The sequence below is a fragment of the Ambystoma mexicanum genome, chromosome 4q (assembly GCF_040938575.1).
Source record: "Ambystoma mexicanum isolate Mex_15411 chromosome 4q, UKY_AmexF1_1, whole genome shotgun sequence".
Taxonomy (NCBI): Eukaryota; Metazoa; Chordata; class Amphibia; order Caudata; family Ambystomatidae; genus Ambystoma; species Ambystoma mexicanum.
In genome coordinates, this window is record NC_090928.1 from 1,184,055,345 (window position 1) to 1,184,067,878 (window position 12,534).

The 12,534-nt window shown below is 44.0% G+C and overlaps 1 protein-coding gene across 1 annotated transcript in view; it reads right to left on the reverse strand.

Moving 5' to 3' along the window:
- Positions 1-12,534, reverse strand: part of DNAH8 (dynein axonemal heavy chain 8) — an 8,835,797-nt gene that overhangs the window by 2,088,368 nt on the left and 6,734,895 nt on the right. The window lies entirely within an intron of this gene.

Sequence of the window (12,534 nt, forward strand, 5' to 3'; positions counted from 1 at the left end):
AGCTGGCAAGTCGGGCCAAAGCGATAGACGGAAGATTCTGTCAATTCACAACAATCCCCTTGATACAATTTTACAACGGCAAAGTGGTTCCTTCCCTAATCTATGGCGCAGATGCTATGCTGATGATTCCGCGTAAATCCTGGAAGCGCATTGAAGGGCTATTCTGGCGAAGTACATTGAACCTACCAGCGTCAACGGCTGTTTCAACGATACGTCAAGAACTGGGCTTACAATCATTAGAGTTGATGGTGGTAAGAAACACAATAATGCTACACAGAAAGATTATAATTTCCAATTGCCCAAATGTAGCGACTATTATTCGCACTGAACTTGAAGACCAAAGAAGCAACTTGTTGACGATCTGGGTGAAAGAAAATCTAAAAATCGTAGAGGAGATAGAAAGCTCTGAGGAAGAACAAAATCCAGACAAAGTCAAACAAAAACTTTGGGAACGAGACTGGATCCAGACGACATCTCTAGAAAATAGAAGTAAACTAATAGAACACCAGCCACCAACAACAAGGAAGATAAACGACAGGTCGAATTATCTAAAAAAGTTCCCGAACAGATGGCTGAGAAATGTGTTTATGCGATGCCGAATGAATCTCCTGCTAACAAACGAAATCAGAGCGATAAGGAAAATCTCGATGGAAAACAGTTGCCGTTTTTGCAAAAAGAAGGATCAAATTGAGACATTGTGACATTTGCTACTGACATGCACAAACTCGACGAATCTGAGAAGCAGACATCTAGCACACATATTCAAAGAGTCGACTATATGTGGAGAAGAGGACTTGTGGAAAAGATTAATAGAGGCAGACACACCTCTTATGTGATTGCAGTTTCGCAATTCTTTGTGAACTTGAAACTTGAAGATCCCGAATGAGGCCAGATCGAAGTCCTTATTTTTCCGCCAGACAGGAAGGGAGACATTTGCCAAGTCTACAATTAGCTCAGTGCTAAGGATCATTCCTTTTTCTTACCTCTGCTTTTCATCCTCATCTTTTCCTTTCCTAAAGTTGGAATGGACATAACCAAACTGGAAAGGATGGGAAATGTTCGTTTTTTGTTATCTTGTAAAAATTTTATTTTGTAAAATTGAATCAAGTAAATTAAAAAAATTAAAAAATAAATCAGAAGCTTTGCACATTCTCGTTTTCTCCTTTGATTAGAAATTATTTGGCAAAAATAGTACCAGTCATCCTCTATGCGTTGGAGGCCAGACCACGATTGTGGTCAGTCAATTGGGATGTATTTGAAGGTCCAATATTGAAGAGAGTTTTAAGTCTCCCTGCCTGCACATCCAACTGGAGCCTCAGATACGAACTAGGCCTGAAATATTTGGGGTTCATGGCAGGTTGGAAATTAATCTCCCTATATCAGGATATTACGGTTGGAAAAGAGTTAATTTTGTATAGTGACATTAGATGCCATATGTTTAAGGCCAAATCTGAAATCCTTCTGTTACTGGAGTGCAAGGTAAGAGAGGATCTCGCCAGCGTTGATCTCGATGTAGATACTTTCATCTCCAATCCATTCAAAATTAAACAAAAACTATAGTTTATGGACTGGGTAAAAACTATTGAAAAAGTACGTATCAGGTCATCTGTAAACCCGTTTTTGTGTGGGGAAAAAAAGTTAGAATGCCTTTCAAATTACCTGATGAAATTCCCAAATAGCTCTCTGCGCAATAATTTCTTAAGAATCAGACTAAATCTGGTCCATTATGGAGAAGTATTGGTAAGGCGCCAACAGGGTAATAAAGCAAAACAACTTCGTAAAGTTCCAGCACAACAAACATTGAGGCATTTACTTATGGAGTGTGAAGGGACCTGGAGTGCTCGTTTGGCACACTTTAGGCGTTTTGTCCATAATGAAGAAAATATTATATCCGAATTTTTATGGGATAGGATTGCTTCGGGCAGTAACGCCGCATTATCTTCTGCAGAGGTTTGTGTGCTAAAAAGCTGTGATATCATTTTGTAGAAATGAATAAGGTATGAAAGCTATGAGGGAGGTGAAACTTAAAGATAGATTCTGGTTAAGGATCCAATCCTGAATGTAAATGGAATAGTTTAGTTTTGATGTATTCTTCCTATATGAGTGTATTGCATTGATGGATAATTTAAATCATGGTATATGTCTGTTTTATTAATTTTCTAAAGACGTGAGACGTAAACAAATAATAGAAAAAAGATGGCTTTGAAGTGTGGGTCTGAATGGGGATGTGTTCTGGTGGAAAGGGTTTCTGCTTACAGGTTAGCTCTGAATTCCTTCTTTCAATATCTAAGGGGAAGAAAGCCTAATGTATAGATGTATCCAGGTGTCTCCTTCACCTCCATGCAATATCAATTGCCTCTCACTCTTCAAGCCACAAAGTTCTACATTATATTTGGAAAACTCAAGAAATCTTTACTGTGCATCCACAATGGCAGCACGCCTAGAAGAGCTAAGATGTGCACAGAATGTACCTAGTAAATATTAAATGAACAAAACAATGTGAGATTATTCAATCAGAATGTAAAAAGTCACAGCAGTGTGTTTTGCAAAATATTTTGCAGCAAAAACAGAACTAGGCTGAGATATTACATTTCACCAATCATTTGATTAAACAATAAATAGAATGAATAGCTATCTGTGCAAATGGGTCCTACTCTGTGACCTTTATGCTATGGTCTCCCATATTGCACCTGTCACTGACAAAACTAATGAATAGATTTAGTAGCACTTTATAGAAAAATGAAAACTGATGTAAAACCTGTAGAGAATATAGCACTTGGTTACTACATGCATTCTGATGAAAAATCTGTTAAAGTCAATAACCGGACATCTTGAAACCAGTTAAATATAACTTTTAAACAGGCTGGCATTTACATGAAAATGTATGTTATATAAATGAAATGTCTATCTTTGTGACAGTATTGATTAGAAAACATTGTTATATTGATTAAATAGATTTTCAGCATGTTAGGAAACGTTTGCAATTGATGTTACTATTTAGAAAGCTATTCTTACTTTACAAGACTTGCAAAACTAGTTTATTAAAGAATACAGATATCCTAGCAAAACAATAATTTTTTATTCAATGATAGTGGGTGTTTTCCGGAGGGTGATATAAATGATCATATGACAATCTCCGAGAAAGAATGAGGATGGATATATGAAAAGAGACATATCTACTGTGGAATTATCCCCTTTTCTTAGCCAATCATGCTTTAGGAGGTTGATTTTATCAATTTTCTGTTGGATAAAGGTACACATCCTAGCAATACTCTAAAAGAATTGTCATGCATCAGAGTTCCTTACATTGTATGGGTTAAGAGTCTTTTTAAGGCAAACTCCATTGGGCAATATTCATTAAGAGGAATCACAAAATTCAGAAAAGTAATTTCAAACCAACATTCTGACAATTCAGACTTCAGACAAGGAGGATCCACACAGATATAATGTGAGAGAAAAAGTAGGAACAGAAGCAGAATCTATTAAAGGAAGCCCCTACGCCAGTTTGGGACAGCAACACCAGCATTTAAAAACGGGGCATGCTTATGAGTGAAAAGTAGTTCCGTCTTCCAATGTATTTTAAGGCAAGTCTGACCCCTTCTGATGCAGGGGAAAAAGCTACACGATATACCAAGACAGAGGCAAGCAATTTATCTGAGGGAGCTCCAAAATCACCTGCTGCTGCTTAATCCTGTTATGCTATTCTCAATGAAGTCAAAACTGATAATTCCCAGTTTCATGGTACATCCGTCCCTGTAGAATTTATCATACACAGGGAATTACCTCTGTATATAATCATTAAGGACCTAATTCCAGATTAACAGTGGGATTACAACAACGTATGCCCTGTAGTAACTTTAGTGCAATAAAAACAATCCATAATGAGCATATCCCTGCATGGTCCGTGTAGAGCTGAGGATGACCTTGTGGGGGAGGAATATGATCTAAGAAACCTTTACTTGTCATAGATAAATTAAGTGTGATTTTCAATCCAACTTTGTAACCGTTCTGAGCATCACAGAAATTAATGGGTTATGACCATAAACCATTACTGCAACACAATGGTTTTTTAGATTTGCATACCCTCTAAAGGCATGATCTAATGGTTTGACTTACTTTCCACTGTATTTTCCACGTGTTAAATATGAAAAATCATTTGAAGGCTTTTGTAAAGCGTGCATACGTCATTTAAATTCAGTAAAACTATTTTACCAACGAGTTATTCATACATTGATTTAAATGCAGGTTTGATTACAAAACACTTTGGAGCTACTTTTGAGCTTTGCATACCGGAAAGAAAATATATAAACACCTTGCATAAGACTTTCATGAATTTCTTTCCGGTACGCCACATTTTTGTTGATTTGTATGGCACAGAGGAGGGGCAGCACTCATGTTACCGCTGCTCCCTTCCTCCACGCCATACAAATAATCCAGCATGGATTTTCAAGTCCTTGCAAAGGCTGGGGATTCCTATGAAGTCTGCCTGATTTTTGCAACAGCAAAAAGTCTGGACTTCATAGGAATCCACTGCAAACGCTGCCTGCCATGCGTTTGTGGCAGGCAGCTGTTACATCCGCCTCATGTGCTGCAGGCACGGTGACTTGAGGAGCAAATAAAGAACCTGCGCTGCCGGAAAGCCGTCAGTTCGGGAAATGAGTGAGCAACTGGTGTGATGCATCTTCCTTGCCTCCCTGTCGCACACGAAGCAGCCAAACGACCCCGCTCCCTGCCGGCAGCACTGACAGGGGACTTTACACTCGAGAAATGAACACACGCACACGGCTGGCAACACCTTCTTATTCTGCTAAATGAGAATAAGCTACATTTCTGGAAACCAAGAGGAGTGTGTCTCCTCCACCCGTAGAAGGAATACAAACATCTTTTCATGGCCCACACTCCATAAAAGCCCTTCTGAAGCCACAAGAGGTACATCCCGACTCCAAGCAACCCACACCTCACCACAGCAAACAAGGAGGGGTTGTCACAGCCATGAGTGTGTGCACATACACAAGTCCAACATGGCCATCCGACTATCCACATCGAGGCCCAGCACTCCAACAAGAATAGCAGCGTCACTTACACCACCGGCACCACCACTTCGAAACCACAGAAGTGCAACAGCGACACTGGGTCCTTTTGACCCCTACACAGATCCATCATGAGTGGGGCCCCGCTGGATGATCTGGATTCATTTGAGATGGCGATGGATTGTAAAGACGTAAGAATGCTGATATCACACCTTCTGCTCAATGTTGACGACGATGTGCTGTACATTGTTAACTCGTTGGCTGTGGGCAATGGCGCAGATATCTATAAATTGGCAAATGACACCCTGACGGCACACTTCAAGCCGCAAGTAAAACATGACTACGAAACATTCAACTTCTGCACCACAGTGCAAACGGAAGAAGAAACACTCGATCCATGCCACACAATACTCAGGCGACTAGTCTGCCAATTTGATGATATTGAAAAGGAAATAAGGCGCCAAATAATCAACGGGATGAGCTCAGAGAAGCTAAAAGAATAGTACTGAGCGAAAAAGGAATCACCCTGGCATGAATACTGGAAAATTACAACTTGCACCAAAGACAGCAACGAAAGCACAAATCACCAACCGTCAATCACCAAGGGACGAAAGCAGCAAAACGCACAACATAACACAATGGCAACCAAGACTACCGGGGCCGACGGAGTGAGGATGGTGTGGAGGAGCCTGACACAGGAAAATAAATTGTCCAGCACAAGGGACTATGTGGGGAGCATGCGGCAGAAAGGACCACTACGCACATGTCTGCAGATCATCATGCCCGCGCCAATCCACGCAACCGCAACAGCTGAAACCGATCACCAAGAAGAAGAAGAAAACCCACACACATCTGATAGTAACCAGCAACAACTCTTCAACTGGCAAATCCGGGGATGAGCGTGAAGAAGCATCAATGGCTGCGGAAGCGGGAAGAACAAGGAGAGGAGGCAAGATCCACCTCATCTCGGCATTGGACCAAGGAGGCAACACAACAAAAAGGAAAAAGAGAAGACCAAAGTGCCTCGTCAACATACAAGGCCAGGAAACAATGATGTCGATTGACACAGGAGAGTCGGTGAACGTCATGCCGACCAACATGTTCCAACGATTATGTCCATAGCCAGAAACCAAACACACAGAGACCCTATTTGCCTACGGCAGCAACATGCCACTGCCGGTGATGGGGCATTTCAAAACTGTACTGAGCAGAGGCGAAAGAAAAATTCAGTCAATAATCTACGTAGTCAACGCGGACACTGAATGCCTACTTAGTTGGGAGTCAGCTGAGGAACTAGGACTCATAAGTTTAATCTGCGATATCACTGACACTACAGACATCACTAACCTGCTTGCCAAACACCCAAGAATTCTACAAGGCATAGGATGCCTGAAAGGCAAGCTGATAAAGCTACATATTGACCTACAGGTCAACCCTGAACGGTCCGCCACAGGAGAAATCTGTTCCACATGCGAGACCTGGTGGCAAAAGAACTATATGAACTGTAGAAGGCTGGCATTATTGAACAAGTGACCAGCCCAATGCTATGGGTATCCCCAATGGCTGTCATGAAGAAACCCAAACAACCATGACAAGTATGAATCTGTACAGATATGCGCCTACCCAACGGAGCCGTATAAAGGGAACAGCATTTCATCCCTACACTAGATGAAATAATTACAAACCTCACAGGGCCCAGAGTCTTCTCAAAACTAGACCTCAACGCATGCTACCATCAGCTGAAACTGCACCGAGATACTCGAGATACATTCGAAACTGCATTCGAGATACATCACAACCTTTTCGACTCACCTGGGCCTGAGGCGGTACAAGAGGTTAAGTTTCGGAATATCGGCAGCGGCGGAGGTGTGCCAACAAGCCATTCAAGAGGTAATCCAAGGAATTCCGGGGGTGTTAAATGTCAGCGATGACATCCTCGTTCACGACAGCGACAGGGAGGAACACATGCGCCACCTAGAAATGCCAATCAACAGACTGAAAAATGCAGAGGCCACAAATGTGAGTTCCTAAAAGAAGAATTAATATTCTTTGGGTACATCATCAACAGTGATGGAGTATCTGCCAAGCCCCATAAGGTGGCAGACACAAAAAGAGCCTCCTCACCAACCACACCTACAGAGGTGCGCAGCTTTCTGGGCATGGCCATACACTGTGGAAGGTTTATCCCTAACCTCGCAACTATGTCAGAACCACTCAGAAAACTCACCAGATCCAACATCAAATGGGACTGGATCCCCAAATGTGAGGAGGCATTTGAACGGATCAAGGCATCATTGTCGTCGGACACAACCATGGCATACTATAATTCAACCTTACCAAGATAACTATATGTAGACGTAAGTCCCGTTAGACTCAGAGCAATCCTGGTACAACAATCAAAAACAGGGGACACCAGACCCATTGCCTATGCCTCCCGAGCTCTCGCACCCACCGAACGGTACTCACATATAGAGAAGGAGGTCATAGCAGTGCTTTGGGGCTGCAGACATTTTCACATCTATCTCTATGCCTGGAGGTTCAAAGCAGCCTCTGATCCCAATATTCACTGGTTCATCAACACACCCACCAGCAAGAATTGGGAAATAGCTACTACACCTCCAACAATACGAGTGTGAAATGGCATACAAGGCAGGGAACTACAATCCGGCGGACTTCCTGTTCAGGCATCAAAGAGCTGCAATACTCTGCAAAGTGGATGAATCGGAGGAGACGGAAGAACACATCTGCCAGATCCTCAACACCATGATGCCTAAGGCAATCAGCATTGCCGACATCGTGGAAGCCACACAAGCTGACCCGTGTTGCGACATCATAAAGGACACAAAAATGGCAGGAGAATGGAAGACATTCTTCTGCCACGTACACAACCGCATGCCATTGGCATCAGTCACCAGTGAGGGACTCATTCTGTGGGGCACACACATAGTAATCCCCATCAGCCTACAAGACAGGATTGTCACACTAGCGCATGAAGGACATCAAGGAATGGTCAGAACAAAGGCCAGGATAAAACACTGAGTGTGGTTCCCCCGAATAGATGCCAAAGGGGAAGAAACCATTACATCCTGCCTCCCATGCCAAATAACGGAGGCACCGCCAAACCCTGAACCAATCCAGTCAGCGGAGTGAGGGTCATCAAGGTGGGAAACCATTAGCATTCACTTCTGCATGGTACAGGAGGGGACATATCTGCTGGTGGCTATCAACGACTACTTGCGGTATCCAGAGGTGGAAATAGTTTCCTCAACGGCAGCAGACACACTGCCCTCAGCACTCTAAAAAATGTTTGCCACACACGGACTGCCAAGGTACATCAGAAGTGGCAACAGACCACCGTTCCAAGGGATGTAGTTAAAAAAAGTACATGGACGACCTACACATCCCACATCCAGTACCATCATATCACGCCCAGGTAGCCGCAAGCGAACAGGGACATGGCTAGATTTATGAGAACACTCAACAAAGTCCTATGCATATCCAGGGCCCAGAACAGCCTGTGGCAAGTCCACCTGTACCGTTTTCTACGGAATTACAAAGTGACACCCCACAGCTCCACAGACATACCCCCAACTGACCTTATGTATGGAACAATGGTAAATTTATCAGTACCTTATCACTGCAACAGGAGTGTAGATGATCTCGCCAGTGAACGTACACAAGCCAAGAGAGTAGCATAACAAACACAGGAGCACCAGGAGAAGAGCAAGGGAATCCAAGCAAAAGGTTGGCGACCAGGTACTGGTGTTACGAAACCCTGCAAAATTGAAGTTAGAAACCCGCTATGACCACAGACCATGGAGGGTAATCAGAACTGAGGGAAGGATGGTGACAGCAAGCCGAGGGCAAGAGCCAATTTCTAGAAATGCTTTGTGGTTTATAAAGGTACCAGAAGAGATGTGAACAGACGGGGAGAGACAGCCACGAGAAGGAGACCACAGACGGCACACCCCAAGATAAAGGACTGAGGAGGACGTTAAACAAGGCTGTGACCCAGGAGAAGTATCAGAAGGTGATGAACTGCATCAGAGACAATGCCTTGGCAGCGCCCCGTGGGTACAACCTAAGGGCAGCCCCACAGGCCCAGGGGAAGCTGAGAGACTATGAGTGGTGAAAACCCATGTTGACTATCATGTTTGGGTGCACGTACCTGTGCAGGACTCGATAGCACAGGGAACAGTGCATGTTTTGGTTCAGGTTTTGTTAATTGGGATAAAGGAGGAATGTTACATCCGCCTCACGTCCTGCATGTGTGGTGATGTGAGTGCAAATAAAGAACCTGTGCTGCTGGAAGCCGGTAGTTCGGGAAGTGAATGAGCAACTGGTGTGACGCGTGTTCTTTGCATCCGTGTCGCGCACCAAGCGGCCTACATGCTCAATTTGTACGGCAAAGTGAAAAAGGGGAGGGCAAAGGTAGCATACACGCTTGTATGCTGCCTTTCGACATCCCCTTTTGCATTCCGGTGTGCAAACAACAATAATTTGGAAGCATGGGAATGTGTACGTGAAGGTGCACACGTAACTGATTCCTGCTGCCAAATCAAGGAATACTCAAAAATTAGCTCCTTTGTATCTTGTCCAAGTGTGGATGCTGAGAGAGTTGTATATTGCAAACATTAATCTGTAAACTGGGGGTTACCCCTTTACATCAATGAACCTGAAATAAATAGTTGTGCACATCTTGTTTTTAGGGTAGGTTGTTAAGTTTTCCTGGACAAAGATCACCTAATCAAATAATTCTTACAGCAAAAATTGCACCACATGTAAAGATGCTAATAGTCACAGCACTGGTGATTGGGGAGTTAATGCAGATGTTCCAGGATCATAATCTATGTTACTAGATGATCTAAGCCCGATCTATGAAAGCCTGGTCAAAACAGGTTAATCCCTGTTCCTCTAAAACCATCAAGAACCACATTGACACCCTCGCTCCGGCTCTTGCTGATTTTTGCAACCATTCCTTTGCCTCGGGGTACTTTTCCTCCCCTCTGAAGCACTCCCTTGTGCATCCTCTTCTCAAGAAACCCACAGCTTTCTGGGCAAACTCCTGGAAAAGCTGGCCATTTCTCTGCTTAACCTTCTCACCTCATGTTGGCTGCCTCCATGACCACAAGTCTGGCTTCAGAGCTGCCAGAAGCACGTAAACTGCTCTCCTGAACATATGTGAAGATCTGCTCTCCAACCTTAACTCTTACATTCCCTCTGTCCTCATCCTACTCGATCTCGCTTCTGCCTTCGACATGGTCAACCATACCATACTGCTCAACCGTCTACGTGATAGCCTGGGTATCACTGATCAGGCTCTGGCCTGGCTGACCTCTTTCCTCTCTGATCGACCCTCCTAGGTCCAACTTGGGTCCTTCCTATCATCTATCTTCCTCTCTATCTGTGGTGTTCCCCAGGGGTCTAACCTCTCGCCCTGGCTTTTCAACCAATACCTGGCAACTCTCGCCAACTGCATTGCCATGTTCTGCTCAAATTTCCAGTGCTACGCTGATGACACTCAACTCATTTTCAGGCTGGCTGATTTGTGTGCCGCCAATGAACTTTGTCTGAATGCCAGCAAAACGGAGATCCTCCTTATCGGCACACCTTCACCATCTTTCCCCTCACTCCCTGGCTGGTCTCCCTTGGCCATCCTCCTACCTCCACCTGCAAGGCTAAGAACCTCAGGGTCATCTTTGACTCCACACTTTCCTTTCCTTCTCCGCACACATCTCTGATGTCTCTAAAAAGTCAAACTTCCTACTGCACCACCTCAGAGGTACTCTGCCTTTCCTCTCCTTCCCCTAGAAGCTCATGGTCTCCCAAGCTCTGGTTCTCTCTATGTTGGACTATTGTAACAGCATCTATCTAATTCTACCGGCCTCTACTCTCCACCCTCTGCAACTAATCGAGAACAGGACTGTGAGAATTGTCCTTGGCCTCAAGCCCTGGGTTTGTATCCCTCCAGCTCTGAAATCTCTCCATTGGCTCCCAGTGGATGCAAGGATTAAATTCAAAACCCTCTGCATTGGCCACAAGGCTTTCTGGGGCCTGGGTCCAAAATACCTTCAGTTATCCCTCTGCAAATACCTCCCCTCTCAAGCTCTTCGCTCCTCTACCTCTAACTCCCTCAGGGTCAGTCGTTTTTCAAAGAAACGAGCTGGGGGTAGATCTGTCTTCGGCTAGGGCCTCCCTTTGGAACAGCCTCCCTGCCACTCTAAAACTTGAGGAGAACCATCTCTGGTTCCGGAAGCACCTCAGGACCTTCATCTTTGCTTCTGTCTTTGCTCCCCCTCTCCCCTGCTGATCTGTTCTCTCTTGGCACCATGCACCTGTCCACCCTCTGTCCTCCAGGCCAAGGTACCTGCTCACCATGCCACCCTCCTGCACTGCCTCCGGGCCACCCCTTGCACTGGGGTCTGTATCTGTACCCATACAGCACCCCCCTTTTCCTTCCTGCACTTATCATACCTACCTTGTCTGCTGCCTTAAACCCGGCCCTTGCTGGCTGCACTACCACTGTGTGTTGCCTTTATGCATTTATTTATTTATTTATTTATTTATTATTATTTATCTGTTTCTCCTTGGCTCTGCACTTTCCACTTCTCCCCCCTTCCATGCACTTTTCTCCTCCCCCTCTCCCATGCACTTGCGCGCAATCAATGCCACTGGGCCTAGTAAGATCGTTGTTTTGTTCTCCCCTGTTCCCCTCCCCTGCCTTGTCGCGCTCTGAAACACTTGTGTACAAGTGCGATAGAAATAAAATATCAATATCAATACTAGCCGTGCAGACAAACTGGATAGTGGCTAGCTGGTTGACAGCCATAGGCTTCTGACATGACTCACCATAAACGCGCTTAAAGAATTAGAGGTTGCAAATCCAATAATAGACTGTGCAACAAGCAAAAGAGAGTTAAGTGTTGCTGGGCTCATGAAGGGAAATAAGAGCATCTCCTTCAATGCTTAAAACTTAGCTTGCTTAATCGTTTCAGTCTAGAAACAAGTAAAATGATATGATACATAGTTATGCTGCAACTTACCTTCTGACTGGTTTATTACAAAAATATTTAAGTGAGGCAACAGTGCTTTGAAGTGCATAAATTGCCGGGAGTAGAGATTTTGAGGTTCTAAACCCCTACACAATTAAGCAAGTGATTAAAGCAACTTTTTTAAGGGGAAAGAGATCCCTTTCTCCTAAATGAATGATGGGTCACAGATATATTCTTTTATGCCTTCCAGATTGTCTTAGGGTGCATCTGCTCTTAATACGAGCAAGGGTTGTGAGAGAGGCATTACATACATATCAAAAGTCTCCCAAGCAGTGGCCAGTTGTTCCACTTTAGGGCTATTTAAAATACTGGGTGATTATTGATAAAATGATACATCAAAGGGAGGAAGTAGCCATTGCAAACAATGTTAGATTTTCAATACTACAATAAACTGAACGTTGCCCTAATTTGATTCTCAACTCTTCAAGCATTTCATTACACTAAGAAAGCAT